Below are 25960 nucleotides of genomic sequence, written 5' to 3' on the forward strand. Positions count from 1 at the left end.
ATACTTCTTCCACATACATATTAATTCACGGTAAACGTTAATACTTAGCAGGCGAAAGCCAAGTAACGTTCCGCTGAATCTTTAAACTCGTGGATATTTGATGATGTGGAAGGTCTTACTTCCTATCTCTGCACTCCGTAGATTCGGTAATTAATGTTCAACATCTCCGTTTAAATTAACTTAAATGCATCTCGAATTAAAAACAATTTCTTCTTTCTTTCGAGCTCATTATTGTTGCCGTTGCAAAAAAAACATATTCGAAGACAATAATGGAGATGAAAATTGTTCAGCGTAATTTTATGAAACGTTCTGAGGGTAAAAATATTCAAATACGCAAGTATGTGAATGTATTTGCACAGAGTTATTGGGAATATAAGAAAGGTGCACAAATGAAGTAGATTATATATAGACAATAATATTATATTTATGTTATTCATTTGATTATACGCGCATTATTTATTCCGTCATTCTCGTACTACTTATATTACATTACGATTATAATTTAGCTTATAAATTTCTAAAAAGAACCAAGTTTTGAATTTTGGAATACGAGGATGCTTACGAAAAAATCTTTAATGTCAATGCTGACTCGACGCTTTCGGCTCTGACGTATCGAGTTCTCGAAGTCCCGAAGCAACATGTAAACATAATATTCATGTTTTCGTTTTAAGCGGCAAAGAAACAAAAGTTGATGGATCCCGTGATACCGATGACAGCATTGTGAAAATAATGAAATGGCACGCATCCAGAGATCTACACAACGTCTATCGCGAGAGTAAAGAGGTTCTGAAAGACTAGCTTCCAGAACTGGCCGAGAGCCAATTCACGTTTACCTGATATGTCTACTCTCTCCACGCTTAAATAATACTACGCGAGTTCACTTTCATTTAAGATAGAATTAGAGATTACGTTTGATAAGGGATGTTTTCAGACGAGAACAAGTCAAATCATCTGTCAAGATGGAATTTCTTTTTATGCTCTGCGATTGCTTATAAGTAGATGAGAATCTTTAAATAATTGTAGCTCCCTTGGTATTTGAGACAACAGACGTATATAACAATTTTAATGAAAATATATTTATGGAGAAAAATAGAGATCTATGTGGTTTAGTATTAAATTAATGTACAATTAGTACAATTAATGCGAATGGTACAATGAGTGAATTCTCATGAATTTTATTCTACATATATTTAGATATTTATATAAAAGTTGTTTATATACATTAAGATTTCATTTTATCACTTAATGTTGCTTCAACATTTTAAATAGGATTCTCTATTAGAAAAGGAAGTTATTATTACTTGGTACATTTTCTATTCTTATTAGTACTTCTCTCCAACAAATTTTAAATAACATATACAATTTAAAAAAAATAACAACAGTGTGATCAATCAGCTGTTTGGCAATCGCCATAAAAACATACTTTCTCAATACCTCGCGCTTCAACAAATCAAAGGATTAATATCGTAGAAACTTTGGCATAACGCTTACTCCTTAAAATAAAAGTTTAACTGAAAACTAGAGCATGTTTAGTTGAGATGAGGTTATCGCATAAAGAGCAAAGTCCGTTAAAAATTGTATCGACGCCAGGCGAACAGAGGTACGTAAAGTTAGGATTGCCAGGAAGTTACGCGCGCAGTTTTCTCACGGGCGAATTTCGCGACATTTCTTTTCCAACATTTCATTGGTAGTTAGTTCAATTGAATTTCCTCCAAACGTGTACGTGGACAAAGTTTGCAGCAGAGGCAACCCCGACAAGTAACTGCTTGATGGGCTAACATGACTCTGGGAGCATCTTGTTACGGAAAGCTGGCCAAAGCTCCAACTTGTCCTTAATGTTTCAAACTACAGTTTAATCTTTTTGTAAGTATCTCCATGAGAATGACAGGTTGACTTGTCCCGTGAAATGACTTGTGCACACGTGTGTAGATGTGAAGTGGTGCAAAATGAAATGTGCCAAGACGGTGTTACAGACTTTATTGGAGTATTATACAATGCACTGATTAGTTATCGAATGGAAGACGAAAAACGAATACTGTCCGAGTCTTCGACAATATGAATGATTTTATAATATTGTATTACTTATGTGATGTATGCTCAGTTAATATTACAATGAACGATTCTTACGGTATTATAATTGTATAATGTTATAGTATAAATAATATCATCACACAGTAGTAGCAAATAAATAAATACATAGTTAAAATTAATTAATTGTTGGAAGAAGCGTCAAGAATCGTATGGTAATTTTTTTAGATTATATGTGTGATGTTTCAGAAATACTAAGTTTAATTAAAGTTTCATTTATATAATCGACGTTTTATATGCAGCAACTTAAAAATACGGCAGCTAATGGAGATCGAATTCCTCCAGCAAGGTTTTCTCTGTTCTTTCGATGTTAGTACGTCGTTTAGTCCCCATTTAATTGTACCTCTCCGTCGTTCGAACCTAATATCCGCGTACATATATTCTGACTGTAGGTACTTACACGATGTAAGCACATAAACCACTCGAGTGCAGCGGGCGAACATCGAGGTTAGCTGAATCGAATTTTAAAGATTTTCCGCAGGGTCAAGCACGTCTTCGGTGGGATAGATACCGTGTCTGCAAAATAATTCCTTAAGGGGTTAGCCCACTTTAAAACTTGAACAAAATCGAATTTTGGGTGTGTTCAAACGGTGCTTTAAACTTATAGAAGAAAATGCTGTTAGTTCTAATTAAAAATTCATGAGTATTACTTGTACCCTCTATGGAAAGCCTCAATTAAATAATAGGATTGGCGTTTTCAAATAAATTTCTTGTAATTGTAAACGCTTTATTCAACTTTGTTTAAAATCAAATTCTGAGAGAGACTTTATTTTTACATTACGAATGGGAATGCGTATCGATTTTACGAAATACCAAAAACTGTGGAATCTACATTTTTATGACAATAAATGATACTTTTTGTTCTCGACTATTTTTCAAAGAATTGAAACTCTTGAAAAAATATTTTTATATACTTTAAGACTTGTGTAATAAATACATTTCAAGAGATTTCCTAGAAGTTTCATAATTTCCGAGAAATAAATTCACAAAAATGGGTTATTTCTGAGGGTGTTTAAACAAGCTAACTCTTTAAAGATTGTACCAAAGGATTTCCTGGGCGTTTTACTGATTTGATGTGTTACATGAGTACGAACTGAGATTAATGATTCTGAGACGTAAAATTCCCCAGGGATATTAAATTTCAGGGATCTAATGCGACCTCTGCTTTAATCGGAACCAACTATTTCCGCTTACGTCCACCGTCGATGGATGGGACCTTATCGAAATTCGCAGTTTCAAAGAATTTCAATAGTTCATTCTTGAGATTTTTATCAAGTATCTCTTTGGAAATGTAGAGGAATGAGAAACCTACCCTTGGGATAACATTCTGAACCAGGAATGGTTAAATCGAAGGCTAAGTTAAATTTAAATTTAGTTACATTTAATAGGGATTAAGAAGAAGGACCAAATATTAAGTGTTTTCCGTTATTTTTTATTTACAAAGAAAAATTTAGTTAATCCTTTTTAACTTTGAGAATAATTTAAGGTATGTTTTAAATTTCAATTTTTTATTTTCTCATGACGTAAAAGATTAACCATACTGTATTCGGCGTATAAATGCATAGTTTGTGCAACTTCATGTAAAGCAAGTATTAGCATACAAAACAATACTTGCATAAAGAAAAATATTTACATACGCAGTTTAAGGATTAGCAATCAATAATGACGTATTGTTAGCTAATGGCAGGGAAAGAAAGGCCTTGGTTGTGATAGTAGTCGGTTAAGTGTAGGCACAGAACAATTACGATTAGTAGAAGGAATCGCATGGTGTAATACGAGAGTGGCTAGCAGTGTACTCAATCTGTCTCCTAAAACAATATGTGGGGATATCCAAGTTAAATGCAGGATATTTAGGCACTACTATGTGTCTGCTATTAAAGCTACCCGAGATAGGTTAATCAGGTCCGTGGGCAGCTTAATAAGCTCTTCAGGGTGCTTAACCAGTTTCTCAGGCAGCTTAACCACCTTAATCGACGTCCTAGGAAGCTTAATAAACTATTTTGAACAACTCCTGCTGTTCTTGCAAGGTACAGCATTTTTAATCTTGTGCGAGTAAGCATTTTGAGAAAATGTACGCGGTTTGTGAGTAAGCTTTGGTTGATAAGCTGAAAAGCATTTTGTTGCTTTGTACATATAAAATTATGTATAGAAAATCGTATATATAATATTTCATACAATTTCTGTTTGATTAAAAAATAAAATCTTGAAGCCTCATTTGAGAACCCCTTAATATGTAAATATACTTTGTATACATGTAAATTTATTTTAATTTGTGTTGGTATATGTTAGTACAAAGGTGCCTTATACGTTCCTTGAGTAAATAATAATTAATTGTATCAGATGCATGAACAAATACTTTTGTGTTACGATGGAAATCCTAAGGCCTTCATTTTTTCTTTTCTTTCGTCATAAACAATACGTAATAATACATTACAATATACAATGTATAAATAATCATTACAAACACTAATAATGGTATTATTTTCGTTGTTCACAGGTAACATGACGTTTACCCGAGACGTCTGCAGAGCAAGAACATAGAGGTACGTACCTTACAACTTGTTAGACACATTAAAGCGCATTAGAATGGAGCGTTCGTGTTTCGACTAACAATAAGTCGCGAACCTTCGAAGCGCAAACCGAATACAAATAGCTTAGCGACATCGGAATTTTGCTAATAGGACTTTCACCTAGAAGATAACGCACTACTCGCCATTGTTCCTGTTTAATTTTGATTAAAAAACCAGCAATTTTGATTGGACTTAAAAATCATTCTCCACGAAAAAGAGTAATTCTTATAAATATTTAAAAAAACAAATCAGTGACAGAACTTTTAATTAGTTTCTTGTAAATCTTCTGATTATTCTTTTGCAAAAATTTCTTATTGTACAGTATTCAGAGGTCGTGATTGGATTTATTTCCGTCGGAAGAACCTCGTCGATCCATTAATAAATTCTCTCATGAAGGTATTTATAATGGAATGTAAATATAAACAATCGTATACGCGCGTGGCATCACTTTGTGGTATCGTATAATTGAAGGTATTCCGTACCAAGTTGTCTCTGAATTGATTTTTGCTGAAAAAAACTTCCCTAATTCATTGGTAGTACTATCGTAAAAACACTTTTAATGAAAAATAAATATGAGGAATGTTGACGAGGTCGTGCTTGGACGTGTTTTCAGCGGGAAAATTCTGTCAGCGTATTGAGGATTATCTCACAAAGGTATGAAGGTATATACATATACAAAATTTTATACGTATTTACCGAATTAGGTCATTTTCGGGCTCGTTTTCATCGGAAAAACTCTGCTATTCGTTGATGATATGCTCATGAAGATCATTATAACAGGAATTAAAGCATAATAAATTATATATGCGTGCTTCACCGCTTTGAAGTAGCAAATACTGTTTGATCCGAAATATAAAATGACTTGCATACGATACGATAGTTTTATGTAAATGAACCAAATGAGAAATTAAACAGTGAGTTGAATCCGGATGTTGATAGACTCTCGAATAAATTAAAATTCGTTCTTATTAGGTCAATACTTCCAAGTTAACTTTTGTTAACTACTTAGTTTGAAAGTCAATATCTATCCTGGGAAATATTTAAATAGAAAGGTACATATCTCGATTAGTTGGAGAATATTAATTAAACGCGACTGTCACGATATAAATGCTTGAAACAAACAGTATGAAGAATTCATAAAATAAAAGGGAACAGTTGCGAATTTTGCTGAAAAATATATAAAAGAGGATTCCAACCTTTAAAAATACGTAATTTATAACGACGAGTTCAAATTCAATATTTCCGGTGCAAATGGAAAAATAATTGCGTGAGAGAAAACTGAATATTGCAATGAATATGAAATATCTTCGATCGACGGTTAAATTTGAAGCTGGATGACGAATTGTGAGGGATTGCATTTCATATTTTGGTGTTGGAACATTATCGTCAGCTATAGAATATAAAATCTGGCCTATTTAAACGTATTAACTATTAATTTAAAAATGAATGATATAGGTGAGGAAAAGAATGTAGATAAACGCAAAACAACGAGAAAGTGAGGTATTGTCTGCAACAGAGGAAGTGCGTGGAACGTAAACAAATAAACAGCACGAAATTCAGTTGGTCGATAAAACGAGCGTTTGCATAACAACATTTGATATTTTTCTGCGCTTCTCCATCTGAACAATTTTAATGAAACAACAGTGGAACACCCGCTATTAACTTGTTACTTATCCTCCGTCATTCTCGAAATTTGTTTAAATATTTTTTTTCAGAACGATTGCAAATCGAACGGAGCATTTTTTTTTCTATTTTGTGGCAATCTCGTTTGCTCGGTCAGTTGTTACTAAATGTACACTCGGCCGTCCGTGCCTGTTTAAATTAATTGATTTGTGCGTGTCTATCGGTTGGAAATAAAACCTCGTCAGAAACACGCGAAAACGAACGAACGGAGATATGGCGATTCTATACAGACGGAAAATAACGTGCCCAAAAATTAAATTGAAGAGAAATTGAATGTATCGCGACATTCTAGAATGTAGTTTCGGGTGACGAGATAGTCACTGGAGAGACGAAGAAAGAACAGTCGAAGATTAAGGAGTATGAGGGTTGAGCGATGATTCCTTTGTGTGTAGTGTAATATTTTTTTACGAATATTATGCTTCGTCTTCATGAATTATTTAATTATTTGTATTTTTGTAGAAATTTTGTAGAGTCTTTAATTTAAAAAGAGATTTTAACGCTTTATTTACTACTTGTAAGATTTTTAATTTCATTGTTCTTTATTACGCTACTAACTGTAATGTCTTTCATGAATATTATACTGCATTATAATTATTTGTGTTTTTAATAAATCTTTTCTAACGCCGATACCTAAAGCGTTAATAAATAATAAAAATTGGATTCCACTTCGCCAAAACTGGTATGTGGTGTTATACAAGTTAGCAGAATATGAACAACGTGCAATAATTTTGCTTTATATTATGAATGATTACATCAGAGTTGCGCATTTTATAGGTAAAAGCACGTAACTTTGCACGCGTGTTATTTATAGATAATTAGTCTTTTTAAGCGTTGTAGGATGGAATGCACTTTGGGGCGCCATATCGGCGAATGGCGTCCAAAATCCATTACCAGCCTGTAACTTCTAAATGGGTGATCGGATTTCAATTTTCCTTTCTTCACTTTAAACCTATTTTTAAGGCAAACGCTTTTAATCGTTGCAAATTTTTCTTTAAATCTAAATAGTTTCATACAATTAAAAGAAAAAAGAATTTAATTCTAAAAGTAGATCTATGTAGTTACTTGGATGAATGAAGATTAAATTGAACGATAATTATAAAAATAAGTTTTCGTGAACAAAATTCAACATATCTATCTTTAAACGTTTAATGATACTACTCGTGAAGTAACAGTTTCACGTATTCATATACAAAACTGTACTGAAAATAGAAAAGTTAACGAAACAAATACTACAAGGTAAACAAGCTTTCACGCATCGTACGTGACTTCTTACATTTGAGTCTGATTAGATCTTTAGTATCCTCACTAGCAGAAGGTTTCATTGTCTACAGGAAGATTCAACAACTCGAGTTCACTCAAACAACCAGACGACACTAGAGCTTTTTAAAGTGCCTATTCGCAGACACAATTTGCCTGTACATGTTGTATTATGTTGTGTTGTATTGCGTCATTGTTACGTGTGTTTTGCTGTTATATATTCCATATATTAGGGGGACCGAAAAGTAATAAAAATATCTTCCACTTGGAAAGGTTTGTCAATGAGAAATCGAAGGACTTTTGTAAAGGGAATCGAACAACTGCTTTTACGCTGGCAAAAAGTTCTAGAAAATTATGGAAATTACTTTGTTGATTAGTATTTAAGATATATTTAAAATGTTGATAAAATTTTGATTACTTTTCGGTCCCCCTAATATACATATAACACAGCATAACAAAAGATAAAACAACATCACACAACCTACAAGTGAACAGAATATAAAACAACGTAAAACAATGTATACAGCAATATCACCACACAACGGTACACGCAGTCTATGTACATATGCAAAGAATCGTGACGAGTGGCGTATACAAGAGTGTTAGATTTGGCACTAGACTGCTTAAGTGGTCCAAATTGTCGTCTGCGGGTTGTTTTTGGCACAGGGAAATCCTTTCGCACCCTTGATGCAAAAGAAATGGCTGAAGCATCGGGGAAGAGAAAGATGTCAAGTTCTAACAGCTCTCCAAGCTCTAACGGGCTGTGTTACCACTTCTAAATTCTCAGGAAGAGGTAAAGTAACTTGGTGCACAATATAAAACGGCTACCCCCAGGAGCGACGCATGCTCTCTGCGTTCCTTTCAGCCCACCCTCCGTAAAAGATGTTAATAGCGTAAAATAGAAGCGGAACGAAATTCTGTCTATCGAAATGTCTGTCATCGGTTCATTTGGTCCCGCTGGATAGAAAGCAAACACAAACAACGACACACTTCCGCTGTTTGCACCGAAACATAGAATCTTAGGTAACATTTCATCTATGCTTCTTGCCAGCAGCCATCGCGTCTTCGGAGTAGAATGACAAGCAAGCCACGTCTGGGGACAGACACTTTAAGAAGCTCCAGAAGTTGCTTGCTTTGTAAACATTTGATTGGACTCGAGTTTCAGAGTCTCCCCCCTGGCAAACCAGCATGGATCGCGCGACCTGGCGCTGAATGTCGAGAACCATTCAGATGAAAGTGTAAAAAATCATATACAAGGTATAATGGGTGACTTGCAATCATCTGTGATTGTTTCGAGGTTATTACAAAGGGTAAATTTTATATTTCGCGGGCACTTTTAAATGTAGATATGAGTTTTTCACTCTATAATTATTATTATTTTTAAATATGTGATAAGTGTATTAGAGTTGACCAAAGGAAGGATAAATCACGCAAGCCAGTTTGTGATTTTTATTTTAATATATTGTACCATGGGTTCACAAAAGTCGAAGTGTATAATTCATGAAATAAAAAATGAAGCTTTACAGCTTGGAACGCCTGAAATATTTACTAGTGTGAAATAGGTTTTGGTCTCGAGTGTGTTTGTCCTATTTATTAGTAATAAGCTTGTACGTGGATCTAATTTATTCCTCATTGGTGTAAACAACGTGACCTATTTTCGGACCTGTACTTTCAGTTTGTAAACATTGTGCAAAAGGTTTGAAGAGGAATTTTTAATGATTCGAACCTTTTGTTTTAAGAAGAGTTTTAAAACAAGGAAAGAAAAATTGAAATCTGTGAACGGGAGTTTATGTATTTATGGCAACTGAAAATATGGGAATGTATATGAGGATGTGTACAAATTCGAAAATATACAAAATATCTATAAATAGATATTTGATCAAGAATAACATACGTTTTAATTGAATTTCTATAAATTCGCATGTTAAAAAGTTTTCTCTTTACTACTACAAGAACGAATAACAGAGGATGATACAAAGCAGAACCATACTAATAGCGTTAATCTAGCCACGCGCCCTTGAGGCAGGTTTTAACACTTCTATTATCTATGTACAGTGCGAAACTCTAACTCGCGATATATGTCCACCATTTACCACCATGATAGTCCAACCTAATCAGTCGGCTCAACAGTCTGGAGACTAGGCACCCTGTCAAGCTAGGCTTGGGCGGGATTGGGGTACACTCAACCCTGTCAACCTCTTACGTCTACCTCGCGGTACCTGTTAAGCCATAGTAAAAGGTTTCGTGGGACCGTCAGCAACCATTTTCAGACAAGTTATCTTCTTACAGTTCTTGATATTCGTCGATAAGCGCCTCGAGAATGTGAGTACGCCACGTCAAAAACGCTATGACAAAATCCGATGATGCCTCCAAGGTGTGGTCTCTGGTGAAACTTTCGGGAACTTGTTAAAACTAGTATTGTATTAACTAGTAGATTTTTTTTTCTAGGATCATTTTTATCAATCTAGTCTAATCTATATTCTGCACTATAAAATTGTTACATCATATTATTTATTACAATACTATCTATTACAATCTGGAATAACAAATATCAATAAATAATTGTTCTGTTCTTCAAATCACGTACACGCAAGAAAATTATTTTAATAAATATTGGATCAATTAATGTAGGTTAAAACATAAATAATTTTAAGCATTGCGAAAAAACTATGGCAGTTAACATTTTAATGAGGTGCTATACTCCAGGGCTTCCAAAAAATCGATTCATCTGTCTTTGCTTACGAGGTCTTGGAAGCGTGTATGAACCTGACGGATTTCCTTGAAATTCGTAAAAATAGCAGAACCCCGGGTTGGATATCATTGTTACGCAAAGAGAGTGTGGCGAGTATATTGGAAAACGGGCGAATGAAGGCTTTGAAATGCAAAGAAAAATTAAAGCCGGCGGAGAAACCTGTTTATGAAGTTCTCTCTCAGGATAATTTACCAGAAACTTGCCCGGGTGAAATACGGGTGAGCATCATTACAAAATCCCTGTGGTTTACATTTAACGGTACTCCTTGTTTCTTCATTTAACGAAGATAACTCTCTTGAAGGGTTGGTTTCGTTAATTCGGTCACTGACTCGTAATATACATTTTTGGACAACCTTGGTATTTCAGTCACTTCTACGATATTAGATATCCTAAACATTATTAATGTTTTAAATACTCCAAACGTGCCAAATATACGAAATATTCTAAATACAAGATTTGTCAAAGCTTAGGAGCAGTAGACTAAATGATTCTGCATCAAAATTCCACTAACGTTATTTTCACACCGCTCACCTCCATTTTCTTTCATTCTTCGCCCTTCCCCTGGCAACTATTCCTCCACTAATTATGTGACAAAATATTTTTGCAAGTTTCCCCGCGTTCAATTCAGCCACACTCGCTTCGAAACTACGTCTTAAACAGTTTGTAGGAAGACAGTCAGTATTGTTACGACGCTGTAACGCCTACCAACCAAGTTTTCTTCTTCCAAGTCCTGTACCGACTCTCGTATTTCTATAAGCCGAGTATTGTTCAAACATCTATAATCGAGTCAATCGAGTTTCCATCCGGAACTTGAACTCTGGGGTCTAATTCAGACTCTCATATAAACCCAACTTCATCCGGTGTGATCTAAGAGGACGACCGTCACCATGCGACACGACGAGGACAATACTATGTATATTTCTTGAATTAATGGTTTGCCAATGTTCTCAGCGCTTTGCTAGAGTTCGGCGGACTGAATAAATATGGTTGAATGAGATGAAAGTTTTACGTAACTTTCAACTGAGAAGATCTTCTATCTTTCTAGATAGAACTGTAGGATGAGAGAAGTTAGCTAGAAGTTAGAATATATTCCATACCTTTAATCTTTTATTAAAAATCAAAATCTTAATGTCTTTATTGGGAAATCTTTCATAGATACATAAGCAAGTACGAAGTAGATGGAAAGAAACTCGACGTTTTTCAAGCGGTAATAAACTGCGACCTCGTTGTATACAATCGTAATCGCGGATGGGGTAGATGAATTAGAATAAAGAGGGATCATGGGTCTATAGGTAGGTTTATTAGACTGTTTCAACGGACTTACACTGGAATCCGTAAAATTGGGTCACGAACAATGCAACAGTATATGAGTTATAAAAACTGCCCTGCCTTGCACAATAGAAGCCAACAGATTAATAATATGTGACCATGCCATATTTCGTTCACTCGTTATAAACTTTAACGCAACGGAATTATGAAAAATGTGATTACATTATCACATATTTAAGCGAGAAATGAACAATGATGGACAAAAATTTGGATAATAGACAATGTGGAAAACAAATTGAACAGTTTAATTTTGTGTTCTTTGACGATTATTTTATTTTACAATTCTAACACTAATTTCTGTAGTATGAAATATCAAAAAGAAGGTTATTTATCTTGTACTCATTCTTTCACACTTTTATCTAACCCACCTTTTTGTCCAACGTTTAGTAAAAACATTTCTATCGAAACTCGATTGCTCATTGACGGAGATAAGCGTGTTGTAATTAACGAACTTACGGCATTCTGTTTCTTTTAAGTACAATGCAATCGAAGAAAAATTTCAGCAATCGAGAGCAATTACAGAAAGTCTCCCTTAATCCTTAAATCCACAAGATCGATTGTTTGAAAGTAACTCTTTGTAAAATCTCCGCTTTTATTGGTAACTGATAGTATTACCTTAGGCCACTACATTTCGATGATTCATGTATACAATTATCATTCCAAGTTATAACGAAGGCGCAATTTCAGTTTATATTTTTCAAGATTAATACTCATAAAAAGTAATCGTTTTCTTAATGTAATTAAGAACCCCTTTCGTTCATCTTCATTCATTTGTAAGAGGAATGTGATACATAATTTTACAACTTTGTCATTTTATTATGGACTTATAAAACGCTTCACATTTTTACAATCCTTTTACGTATTTGCCATAAAAAGTTGTAAAAATGTTTAACTGTGAAACGAAACAAACTTTCGTTCGATTAAACTTTATTTAGTATTTGCAATACTTGGTGTCTATCTCGATGGAACGGTTCCTTTTCTCATATTCTCTTCGTTCCGCTGTCTGTTTCCGAATGTCCACCTGTCTCTCCTTTTCCTGGTGTACTCGATGTCTACAGATGTGCGTGTTTAAACAGCTTGTCATGTGCAGACCTCGAACGCGAACGTGCACCGCATTTTCCATATCACGAGATCATAAAAAAGTGCGGCAAGAAACCCGACGAATCCGTGAAAGCTCGGTTGGAAAGGCGGTATCTAATCCTGACACCAGAGGCGAGCAATATTCCTATCTAGATAGAGATTTCGAGCACACAATTGGAGATAAACGACCGTTCATCCGTTGCTTGTTGAGTAAAGATTAGAATTTGAATTACAGAGTGAAATTACGTTACAGACTATATAAATATAGTATTCGATCATTTCCAATAGGATTATTTCAAGGCTTTATCACGTCCAGTAATTATAGTAAATGTTTCTATAGATTTCGAGAGAACAATTTCAGGGTTGTTATTATTCTAGTCGAAATCAGATTCATGACAGCATTTGTACACAGATAACGTCCTTCGGGACACTATATCATTGTCTGAGATCGTGAACCGTCTTACGAGAATCCTCCTTGTTCCCGTTTCCACAAAGCCAATACTCACATGGTTCGCGAGGAGAACGTGCGCAGATTGCATTGCACTAAATTCGAGGGTTACCACTACCGGGCATTTGAATTCTTTGAATAAAACTTCAAGCAATTTCACAACAGGGGTGATTTTTAATTTCTAAAGAAATTTCTTTTCTCGCGACCGTTTATACAAGGGTGGATAACTTTTAAAATAGAAATGCATAATCCTATTAGGCAGACCGTATATCACTAAGTGGGTCCTTTATAATGCAGAATTAGTTTTAACAAAATTGTGAAGAGGTTACTCTTTTAAATAATCCCAGAAAATCAATTTCCACATGATCTTAGAAGTATACACGAAATATAACGTTTTACCAAAATTGTGGAATCTTTATTCGAGATCATTAAAGATCATTCATGATATGAAATATATTCAATTTGTATATTTTAAACGAATGTACTTAAGTTTTTACCACGATTATCCTGACGCATATTTTGTTATAAAAAACCAAACTTCTGAAACCCTTGATGATAATATATCTATTTATTTTATTTCTTATATAACACTAGATTTATTATATTATTCATTAATTGATACGATTTACAGATAAATTATGCACAAATAATTGTCATGAAATGAGTGAATGCATATTTTATTACTCGATGATAAGCCGAAGGAAATCGACAAATAAATTACCTTCAATGTTTGTGGTAAAAATATCATCGTGTAAAATACCGACGGAAACAATCGCAATTATTACTTCCCAATTCGACATAAAATTGTCAATTCACTGTCAATTAGTTCGGCTGGAAAAATAGAAAATCGTGGAAATTGGCGCGAAACTGGTGCAAATAAAAGCGGTGCCTCTTTAAAGAGGAAGTAGTAGAATGGGCGCGGTAATATTATTCCAGGTAACTGGGTTTACGATTACATGCATTTCCACGAGTTTGTCGACTGCATCAAAAAATTTCCTTACGTGTTCGCGGGGATTTATGCCACCTTGTATTCGGCGCAATACGCTGTGCCGGGGAGCAATATTGCCTTCCTCCCGGGTCCCGTTGAGTAAATCTCTTCCCCGGCACCGAGCCACAGTTTTCCAGACATTTTTCACTTCTTCGCTTGTTTTTTCTGATTCGACCTCGTTTTTTTTTGGTCGCCGGACTTCCATGATTACACGGTGGCATTATTATCGCCTGCGGCGGTGGGTTTTACTTTACGCCACCGTGCATCGTTTTTCGCCGAGAAACGCTGTGTCCGTCTTCCACGTGTCGTAATTCGCACTGGTTGCGGTTTAACCATCTCGAACGTGAAATTTAAGCGCGGTTCTCGGTCGGGTTTCGCTAATTAAACTATTCAGTACGGGCGTCATACGTTTACGCTGAACGCCCGGTCTAAATTGTATGGCGCTCTCCGTGAATGGGTTAGCGAGCTTTCTTGGGGCAGTTTTGGACAGACTTTGAATGCCCGGTGTAACGTATGACGTGCTGAGAATTACGGCGATGCGAGTAAAGAGAAGTAAATGCGGAACTATGACATAATTTTATATTCCAAACATTGTGCGAAGTAAGAGTGTAGTTCAATATTTTATTCTTTTTTTATTTACAGTATTGTGATTTTCAATTCGCTATATGTTGGGAAGAATCATTGCTTAGTTAGAACAAGCATACATGTGCGTGGGTGTTGTACTTGGGGAATATGAATAATTTCAAAGTGTGTTTACATTACAATACACACAATGAAAGAGAAGAGAATCAACGATAATTGATCAACGATTGGCCTACTACATTTTCTTTATATTTTCAAATAATATTCAATAATATATTGGAAAGTAGAATAACGTGTTCGTATCTGTTAATGTTTAGTCTCACCACTTTGTCAAGCGGTGGTACTAAATGATTATACACCTACGTATAAGTGGGACGAATATTAATCTCACGTACATGCAGAGTCCATGCCATAGATTCCGGTTCCTGCCGGTGTCCTCCTTATATTTACGACGTCGGTAAAATTGTCATTGGAAATTAATGTACGGTTCACTCGAAACAATAGTTGTAATAAATACCAAACTGATATCGTTCGATACCTCATCAACGTTACATGTAACAAAGCGTCGAAAAGAACAGAAAACTACTACCAAATTCAAGTCCACAAATCGGTAATAGCCAATTGTAGTAACAGACCGAATCAATTGTAGATTACACTCAGCCCAGGCAATAAGGTCATTCCGCTTCGTTTCATACCGATTGCTCTTCCATTCGCTTCGATATTAACTGCTGAACCCATTTCTGTTTTTCTCTCCTCGTACAATTCACCTTTTCATATCGAAACCTTTCTTTCCTTTTTCCCTTTGGCCCCTCTGTTTCATTCTCTTTCTCTCTGTCGTCGAATGTCCCTGTATTTTTGCGTCCGTCTTCCTCCCCTCCCTTCCCTTACTCGCGTGCTGGCTATTCAAATTCAACTTGCCGGGCTGGCACGTTTCATTCAGCCCCGCACGTTTGGGGCAACAGCATCGAAGCTAATTTAAGAAATCAATTAAAGTCGTCCTTGGCTAATGGCGACGAACAATGCGCATCGATACGTTGAATCGTTTTTCAGTTTTGGGGCGAAGCGAACGCATGGTCGATTTAATCGTTAGGACGTTTATTTCGAGCCACATCGATGAAGTGGCACTTGAAATAATTGCAGAAATATAAATTCGTTGGAGTTGAATAAGGAATATTTTAATGCCGAGGCACAGGCAACGCGCTGTATTATTAATCTTGTGTTTGATATTGCATTATTAGAATTTTAGGGGTTGAAAATGATAAAACAGAGACTAAAGCTCTTTTAACTTTTATTTGTTATTCGAAATTTATACGGGGATAAAAGTTTTCTCTGCGGGTAACCAACCCTCTATTCGTCTGTCTCTGTATTTGAAACACAAAACTTTAACCAGTAGACCGTATCCTCTTTGTTTTTGTAACACTCTCATACAATTTTAGGTGTTCTTTGTTTCCAAACGTGCTGAGAATTTATATTTACTCACCGATTCGTGTGCTTTTATCTGTAAATTTTCTAGAATAGATTTATCGTGTCGGAATTATATAATTTCATTTGACACATAAATACAGTCGCAGGCGTGTTCCAAGTCGTTACTTCTAGAACGTCCTTTTAATAAAATGAATATTTTTCTCTTTGAGAATATTACTTTTAAATATTTTGTGATTACGAAGCAGCGTGTTAGATTCGTGTGGTCGATTCTTAATTTCGTTAGATAATAAGTCATCGGATTACAACAAAATATTTAAAAATCGTTTTTAATTTATTAGGCACTTCGTAGGATCGTAAAGAATTTCTCAATGGAACGTATCGCTTGCGTAGGTATTTTAAAACTGATTCGTGTGATATGAGGCTATTCGTACGAATTGATGTGAAGTATTCTTTCCTTAGAATCGCAGTCACGTAGCCAAACCATTTTGATGCTCGCTATATTCGATGGTCTGTGTATCGTGATCACTCAAAGTATTATCTTGAGCATGTGTACGTGGTACCAGCATGACGGCTGTCCCGCTCATAATGCGTTACCTGCACGAACCGTTTTATAATAGATACCAATGTCTCCAAATCGATGAACAGGGACAAGAGGACACATTTATTAGCTGGCACGCTCTCCAGATCTACAAAAACGTCCTATAACCAGAGTCATCCTTCCCCGCGTGTTGATGTACGATGTGTCAACTACTGTCGAGAAAGATATACGACAGAGATAGGCAAATTTTTATTCGGATAATAGACGATAATAAAGCCAACGTAGAGGAATTTATTGGTGACGTTTATTCGATTGAACTGTTTATCTTTCGTATGCTTATTGAATATTTCATTCTATAATTGGAATAGTTCAATTTTTGTTTACTTTTATTAAAATATTTTAATCTATAATTTAAACTTTAATTTTTATTTCAAGGATAACGTATGAATAGTTGTTTATCTTTTATTAATTATTGTAAAACATATACAGTTATACAGTTCTTATATTATACAATGTTTATATCTTAGTATTTTATTATTTACAGATAGAGTCGGACATATTTGCTGGGAAGGAATATACATTGCTGTGAGTATACACTCATTTCTTCTATTTAATTATATTTTGCATTCAGGGTCTGAATCCAATCAAATTGTATATAATAATATGGAACGAAGTAATGATAAATCACGATAATCAAGTGATATAAAATATAGAGTTATAATATAAACGTATTTGAGTTTGAATATTAATGGATCGAGCTAACGAATTTTTTCAAAGAAAAATTACAATCACAATTTCTGATTAAACCTGCCTTTAATATTTCAGGGAGATATTGAATTATCTATTAAATTCCGCTAACATTCCACCGTTATACTGTAATATCCCATTATTAAAATTTGATTGAAAGGAAAATCTACTCGATAAAATCGAAGACCTATCATTGATCAACCATATAATGCTTAATGGTATAGTTTACAGAGAAAGAGAATCTATGTTATAGTGCACTTTTCACTTGGACAGTAAGTTTGTCAAAGAATATAAATTGTTTACGACATGCATTATGAATTTACAACGAAAAATTATACATTGATTAATATATTTATATATAAATAGGATACTCGATAAATTTCCAATTCTGTTTTCCACTAAAGACAAGGAAAAACATCGGACGTGTGTCGTTAGGGGTTTGCTGAAAACACCGTAACTGTATTAGCTCCATTTATCTGAAGTTTCCATTCGTAATTATCGCTCTCCTAATTGCAGGATCAATTAACGAATACTCGTGGCATAATGCAACGGCGCAACCGAAAATTGCGAATTTCATAACGGTCATTGATGGAGGAAATTGTCCAACTAAACTGAACCATACCGTGTGTCGCGGCACTCGTCTCAAAGCCGCGCAACGATCGATTTTCGAATTTGCGGTTTTTAGTTGAGTTAGACGGCACTGCATCGGAAACGATGCGATTTTCTGTGTCTATGCAAACTTTGGTATTCGCGGTCCATGGATATCGGACCGGCTGGAAATTTCGGAGAACGGGCCAGAAATTATTAATGGCCACCGTGTCACGTCGTACCTACGCTACTTCCGGATTACCAGTCGAACGTATTCTCACTTAATGAAGTCGATATAAACGCGAATATTACTTGTTCAATTTTACACGTTATTGGAAAAGTGGATTTCACTGTTCCTTCGGATCGTCTCTGTTCCATTATTCAGATCTTTTTAGGGAGAATGCCTTTCTCTACTTACTTTGGAGATACTTTCAAATATTCGCAATCAGTGGCGCATTACACCACAGGCAAAAAGGTATTCGTCGGCTCGTCACGATAAGATTAATGTCTCGTAAACTTATCACTATTATTGGGTTATCCAACGAGTCCTTTTTACAAAGATTTTTCGCTTTGTTATTTAACTTGATATTTACAACAACAATTATTTGGAAATAAATAGATTCTCTCACCACCGATTAAAACTCCGCAGTGAAGAAATTAAACTTTCTCCAACCTCGAATAAGATTTTTACTTTGTTTTTACTTTAATATAAATTCTTTTAATCATTCCCACAGATTTACTCGAAATATTCCCGAGCAATTGTTTCGTTTTCATTTGACTTCAAAGATTTAAAAGTGTGCCTTATCGAAAACGGAACGATTCCAGCGAAGCAAGTTTTAAAACGCCTCATGATTCAAGCAATTAAATAGTTGATCAGTTTTAGAGTATCTTGACGTCTGTATTCATCGCCTTGTTAAAATTTCAATACCTTTCGCACACTAATGATGGCTGAATGCGCAGTTTATTGCACAACGATCGAAACAGGATGTTGTTCGTATAAGAATAGCGTGGCGCCATTAATTTCGAAACGTTTTCGTATACAGGGTGACCCGTATAAACTATTTCAAGCTGTTTTCTAAAAAAACTATGACAGCTATCGACTTAATTTTTCCTTCAGTTAAAAGGGAAGTCCATGTTCGAAACAACTTCCTGGATACAAATTTGTATTAACGTAGATCACCTTATAGATTTATTTTGTTCATAATAATCATTATTGGATTCCTTTCACAACCAAAAATGAAATGTTTATAAAACGTGTGACACGATTTTTCTTCGATTGCTTCTTAAAAACGTTAATTAAACATTTTAATTGCAGTATCGAATAAGTGGTAATGTAATGAAAAAGAATTGCATGAACAAAAAACATTTTTTGCATTTATTTTGTTCATTGTATGTACCATACAAATGCGATTATTTGAATCGTTCCACAATCAGAAACGTAACTGTTTACAGCGTAATGAGAGCTAGAAATCCGATTAGCTGCTTCTGTGCAGAGGCAGCAGCAGAAACTGGATTACCTAGTCCTTTCCTTCCTGTTAAAAATGAAGACGTAATAACAGTACCAAGTTGTATGTGCGTATAGCCTTGATACGCTAAATGCAACACAAATTTTGTATCTTTCGTGACTATCGCAACGGCGATATACGCAGTTGCTGCAACGTGCTTTTAACAGCTTGTGCAAAATGTAACGTCCTCTTTCGCATAGAAACTATCCTCTTACGTACATTTTACTGTTTTTCTCGGAAAGGAATCCTATTCGAAGCTGGCGATCAAATTCTTGCAACATTGCATAAAGAACAGATAAAGGAAATTACCCAGAACCGTGATTCTTGTTCTTTTTGTTCAACGATCGGTCTAGTAAAGCTCGCAGGACTTGCTTTTAGAACGATGCTCTTAAATATTAATCGTTTCAATGTTCAGCAATGGGTACTCCGTTAAAATAATAAATTTTAATCAAATAAAAAGGTGAATTATTAGATTGTTTTAAGTAAATCTCTCGGATATTATAAAATGGTTATTAATTACCAGACAAGGATGTGAACATAATGCATTGATATAAGAAGTACATATATACTATAATATACTTTAATTCAACTTTCCGTTCTTTATCTGTGCATATAAAAATATGAATTTGCACACGCATACGCTATCTATTAGTTATACTCATCTTTATATTCATACTTGCATATTTACCTGGCAAGTGCTTAAACAAAGACGGAATTTTAATACAAAGTTGGAATATAAAGTGCCTGATTCACGAAACCGGTCGTGTACTATTTCTAAGCTCTTTTGTTGCTCCCTTTAAGATTGTCTCGGAGGACTGGACGCGTAGGTGGAGACTGATAGAAAACCAATAAACATTTGGGACAGTTTCCTAAATCTTGCAACACTTACAAAGTCTGCTGCATGTAGCCAGCAGAGACATTGCGCAATGAATTCTTTGTCCTGGGGAACAGGGACATAAATCCTGCGTCCTATCGTCTGGTGTGACCTCGGGATGTGTCAATTCCTATAGAAAGATCCTCAATCCTTCTAAATATAAAAGTGTTAATGAAAAAAATGAAACAGTATAATAATATTTATAGAATAAAATAAAATGTTTATATCACCTTCTAAGTCAATAAATATAATCGTTTTAGTTTTGCTTTATATTTTATGATATTATTCTATAAATGTTACATTTATGAACTAGATGAATATCTTCTTATATCAGAAACACGGATTTATTTTAAATATCGATGTTTTCAAATAGGCCAGGCTTTGGAATGACCTACTTTTATTACAATTTTGAATTTTGCTTCGGTATTGTATGACATTATTCTGAAATTTTTTATTTTAAGAAGCTGCAGAATGTATCGATCTTTGAAATTGCAAATGTAGTATCTATTGTTCCTACGAAAGGGTGAATAGGGTATCCTCCAAAGTGGTATAATGTACGAATGAGAAGATGAGACCTCAGGGGCTTAGAACACTGCCTAAATTGTGCATATCTCTGCTACCCCTTGGGTCTCATCTTCTCATCGGAGTACGTTAGTATGAATGTAAATTCTGGAACTTGCAATGGATTATTCCATAACAATTATAGTAATATTTCTGTTAAGAATTGCGTAGACGAATCGTAAACACTATTTAATATCCCTCAAGTTTAATTTTTCTTTGCAAATGAACTTAAATTTTTTAAGCTAACTATGTTACGTACGTTTTCATGTATAACAGATTAATTTATATAAGTAAAACCTTCGTTACACGAAAATCAGAATTAATATATCTTATCACTTCCAAATGAAACTGATCGTTTTTCAAATATTTTCTTTCTCTTTTTACAATTACGTTATCTTTTCTTTAGGTTTTCCTTTATTCGTTAAATTATGTAAATTAGTCCAAGTTTTTGTTATATTATCAATAGAAATTCTTATCCTTATGTTTCATATTTGCTTACTTTCGTATTGAATTTGATTTTGATGGTATTCTTAGCAGTTTTCAATTCTTAACTTTCAACATTACATTTTCAGCTTGAAATGTTCCATGAAAATTTCAGAAGCGTAATTTCCTTGAACGCTTGCATTATACACTGGATCTCTCCATCATTAATCATAAAAATTTATGCAAATTCACGTTTGACGCGGTTTCTAAAGTTACGCCTGCGAAGATCTTTAAAAGTAACGTCTAATTTGTTCCAAATTGACGCGCGCTTTGCGGTGATTGATGCGCAAAAGGGGAAAATTGTAGAAAATGAGTTTCCCGTTATACGTTTTCCGACAGCTGTCTTCGAGCCGTCTGTCATCGGCTTATATTTCCCAAACGTTCCAATAAATTTCTGTTGTCAGGAAATTTCATCGAAAGGGACGATTTTTCTTCGTCGCGCGAGTAGCCAATTGAGAAAAGAAGGCTCACAATAAGGCAGAAGAATTGGTTCATAAAGTTATTTTCTGCTTGAGAACATTTTAATCAATTTCGTTTTTTTTTTTCCCTAAGAAACATTGTAAAAAGAAATGCACACCCTTCCGTAGAGCGGATAATTCAATTTTTATCTGAATCGTTTCGAACCGAAACATGGCAATTTATATCAGAGGGTATCATTGCGAAAAATCCCACTTTGACACGGAAACAAAAGAACTATTATCCCTATTTTTATCACGTATCACTATCGAGGTCGTCGAAAGTTATCGCCAATAGGATTGCCAATTTTTATCACGTATCGCTATCGAGTTCGTTGGAAGTTTTCATGAATAGATCTGTCCAGAGGAGACGGAAGAGTAACGCCATGGTGTTTTATATTTATTGATAATCTCGAGGGTATGGTTTTATATCAGCGAATCGAATTATTGGACGACTATGAGTAGTATAAGTGATGTCAGGGTTGAAGTTTATTACATATTACATATTGAAACGTATCTAAATGGAGTATAGGAAAAAAAGTAAAAATTGAATCGATATCGTTTATGTTATTCATTTTAATTAACCCTCTCAATTCAAAAAGTGTTAAAATATACATTGAAATTATTGTAAAATAAATATCTCAGAATATCAAACATGTAAGACAAGTACAATAATATTGGAAAAAAGAATGTATCAAAACGTAAAAGATGTAACATACTACAAGTGGTCTAAGACTTTTGCACAGTGCTGTATATAAAATTGTTGTAAAATGCTTCATTTAGCGCAATAGAACGCTTCAAGTACTAGACAATGTACTTATACGATTCCACCGTGTTGGCTGAATGGTTTTCCAATTTTTTTTTTTCTCTCGAAGTAGTGCAAGCGTACAAGGAGAAAGGCAATCAGGTCTATTCTGTTGGGATTCGGGGCCGAGCAGTAGTCATTCTCCGTCATCCTAAGAGGCGTAAATCACTGCGGCCGTCGAAGTCGCTCGCGATGTCTGATTTTCTTGGCTATTTTTCTTCTGCGAGCTTATGGGTTTTTCTGAAGAAAATGCTTCTCTCGTGGAGGGATCCCGCAGCATTCGATATTAATTTTCTGTTGATTCAAAGTAAACAAAAGCGTAGAATAATCAGTGTCCTCGCGAAAACAAATATTACAACAAAAATGGCTCAAGAAAACATAGCGGTGTACATTGTCGTTGCCTTTTTTAATTGTGACTTTAATTTGTTTTGAAATTACATGGAGCCATACTGTAATAGATCTTCAATTTATACCAAATATATATAAAACGCTTGTCGAATTGTTCTCATAACAATAACATCTAAATTCATTCTGTTTTAAGCATTATTATCATTCAATTTTTATCTTGAGTTGCCTTCAGTGTACGGTGATATATTAACTAATAGCGGAAAATTCACAATTCATGCACGTATGATTTCTGTACCAACTTCTACTATTTTTGTCTAACACTTATGTAATTTGTAGAAATATTAGCTATAATCGCTACCAAACAATTATAGAATCACTATTACTCAGTGAAAATAACGAAGAAACATTTTAGAAAACAATGGAATTTTAACTGTAATTGAATTTGAATATTAGTTACTTGTTTATTCTCCATTACAAAACGAGAATTAAACTTGAGGCCTGGTCCATAATTAAACTAATATATAATACATCTCATTCCGCGATACTTAATAATATCTAACGTTATAATGTTTCTATGTAAACAGGTATCACCCAAGCTCACGTCTTTCGAGTTACCAAAGTGTTTAGGAACTTCGGTTAATCTAGGTTACTTTACCGAGAGTAGTATGTGCTCACATTCTGCATATGAATGCATGTACACTTCCATGCATTCCACATCCAAAGCATTCAGCTTATATGCACATAGCCGTGCATTCACGGCGCAGACTTCGTCAACACCCAAATCTGAAGACTATTGATTGATAAAAACTCGGTAACCTCTTCTCTGGCTGTTGTATTAAGTCTGCGCACAGAAAGGGTGCAACCTTGGTGTCCATTCAAATTGGCTTAATTTTCGTTTCCAATGATTCCCTGGTTCGATTACAGGGTGAGCAAATCCAAAGTACGTAATTGACGTCCTGTATGCCATGACCGCGCCCACATGTGCTGCTTTGTGGATTGCCCACTCCGTAAACAGAAGCATCAATTTTGTGATAATTATTATTGTATCTACGTGCCTAAAACACAACTCGTCCGGAAGGGTAACAATTGAGAAACCATGATTTTCTGGAGAATTTATCGAAATTTTCGAATTAGAGATGCCCTCGCGGCTTTGTTGATTGTTTAATAGGGATGGTTGAATATTAAGTGTTAACATTAGTTCTGTGCCTTCGTATTCCAATTTATTGCAATTTATTAACATTAACTCGTTATTTTGTTATGTTAAATTACCAATCTTCTAAGTTCTTTACTTGCCTCGCTTGCTCTGCCTTTACATTTATTTATAATTCTAGTTTAATTAAACATATTTACCATCCATTTAGTTACATTAAAGTATGAACCTTCAAGTAATGAATCACACAGATTCATTTGATTTTGCAAGAATATGTGCTCTCTTGGAATGTGTAACTGAGGGAAGATTAAAAGTTTTCCTTTATTAATAGATGGTAAATTTACTTTACAAAGGCACAGAATTAATTTCTACACATAAAATATGTAAAATATCAACGATAAGGTGGATGGTGCACTGTTTACAAGAGGAAACGTACTTTTTTTTCACTTTTAATTCATCACCTGTATCCGTAAAAATAATAATTTGCATAAACATACACAGTCCAATCATAATCATAAGAAGAAGACGTAACAATAATATTATCCAGCTGAAACGAAGTCAATACCTTCGTCAACTAGAAACGTACACTGATTATGCAATCCGGTAGATAAATCTGTGCATGTCGCAACAACCAACATTAATACAACCATTGGACATTACAACCATTCGAAATCTCAACAGCGTCTAGCACTGAATTCGACTCATTCATAGTATCACAGTTCTCAAACCAAGTTCACGTACATACGAGCGGTTCCAACATGGAGAACTCCATCTCTGCAGGTCTCTCACGTATTTGCATTTAACTTGAATGCGCGAGAACTTCTAGTCTTAATGCCAACCCTTCTGCATTTATTGCTGAATGCTCAGCCATAAGAATAGCCACAGATTTAACTAATACAAATATTTTTTTTATTTAAAATTGAATTATAAATAATCTAATGTAAAAATACAAGACATTATTTACTTAGAATTAATTTTCACAACTAGCAATTGTCAAGAAGTTGAATATTTCCATATATTGTCTTCTATTTTTTATTTTTAACCGGTGTACTAAAGTCTCTGGCGCCAGATTGCTGTTGGATTGATTAGGCACTGATGAATTTGCTAAAATTAGCTCGCAATAGCAGATTCGTAATGCAAGATTCTTTATTTTTCTTTTTCTTTTGATAGCTTGGACGAACAAAATTATTCGGTTACGTCTTCGCATAGTAGATGCTAGTAAATATACAACTATTTTCATCAGCATCTATTCGTTTCGTCCACATATTTTCCTGATCTAGCTTCATGAGTTTACAACCTGCAAGACCAGCTGCACAGACATGCGAAATTTCCGCCTGCGGCATCCGAAGGATCGATCCTATAACTGAGGGTGCCAGTTAACGAAGGGCGGCCACTTTGGCGGCATGTCCTTAATCAATTAACCGTACGGGAAGCAATTTAAAAAATTCTACTGTAATTTTGCTTTTCCGTGGAAAACTATGCTTGAAACAGTACACGGAAATAGGAACAAAAGTGATTGCTCAATTGAGCAATCTGTTTGAGTTTAAAAATGAGAATTTCAAAAAGTTTCTCCTTTTGTTCGAGAATTCTTCGATGGTTCATTTTGATTTTAAACAAATATTAATTTATTAATTAAGTCACATGTACAATTGATGTATGCATCTGCAATGTGAGATTGCCAGCGTAGATCAGCGTGTACATACT

General features: G+C 34.7%; 1 protein-coding gene across 3 annotated transcripts in view; it reads left to right on the forward strand.

Annotated features, from left to right (window-relative positions):
• LOC128876089 (1-phosphatidylinositol 4,5-bisphosphate phosphodiesterase epsilon-1-like) overlaps positions 1-25960 on the forward strand; it is a 126032-nt gene that overhangs the window by 15592 nt on the left and 84480 nt on the right. For all 3 annotated transcript variants that reach the window (XM_054122173.1, XM_054122172.1, XM_054122171.1), the window contains exons 2-3: positions 4586-4631; positions 17285-17325. The gene's annotated coding sequence lies outside the window, so the exon portion shown is untranslated. The remainder of the gene's footprint in view (positions 1-4585; positions 4632-17284; positions 17326-25960) is intronic.

This window comes from Hylaeus volcanicus, chromosome 5, assembly GCF_026283585.1.
Source record: "Hylaeus volcanicus isolate JK05 chromosome 5, UHH_iyHylVolc1.0_haploid, whole genome shotgun sequence".
NCBI classification, from domain to species: domain Eukaryota; kingdom Metazoa; phylum Arthropoda; class Insecta; order Hymenoptera; family Colletidae; genus Hylaeus; species Hylaeus volcanicus.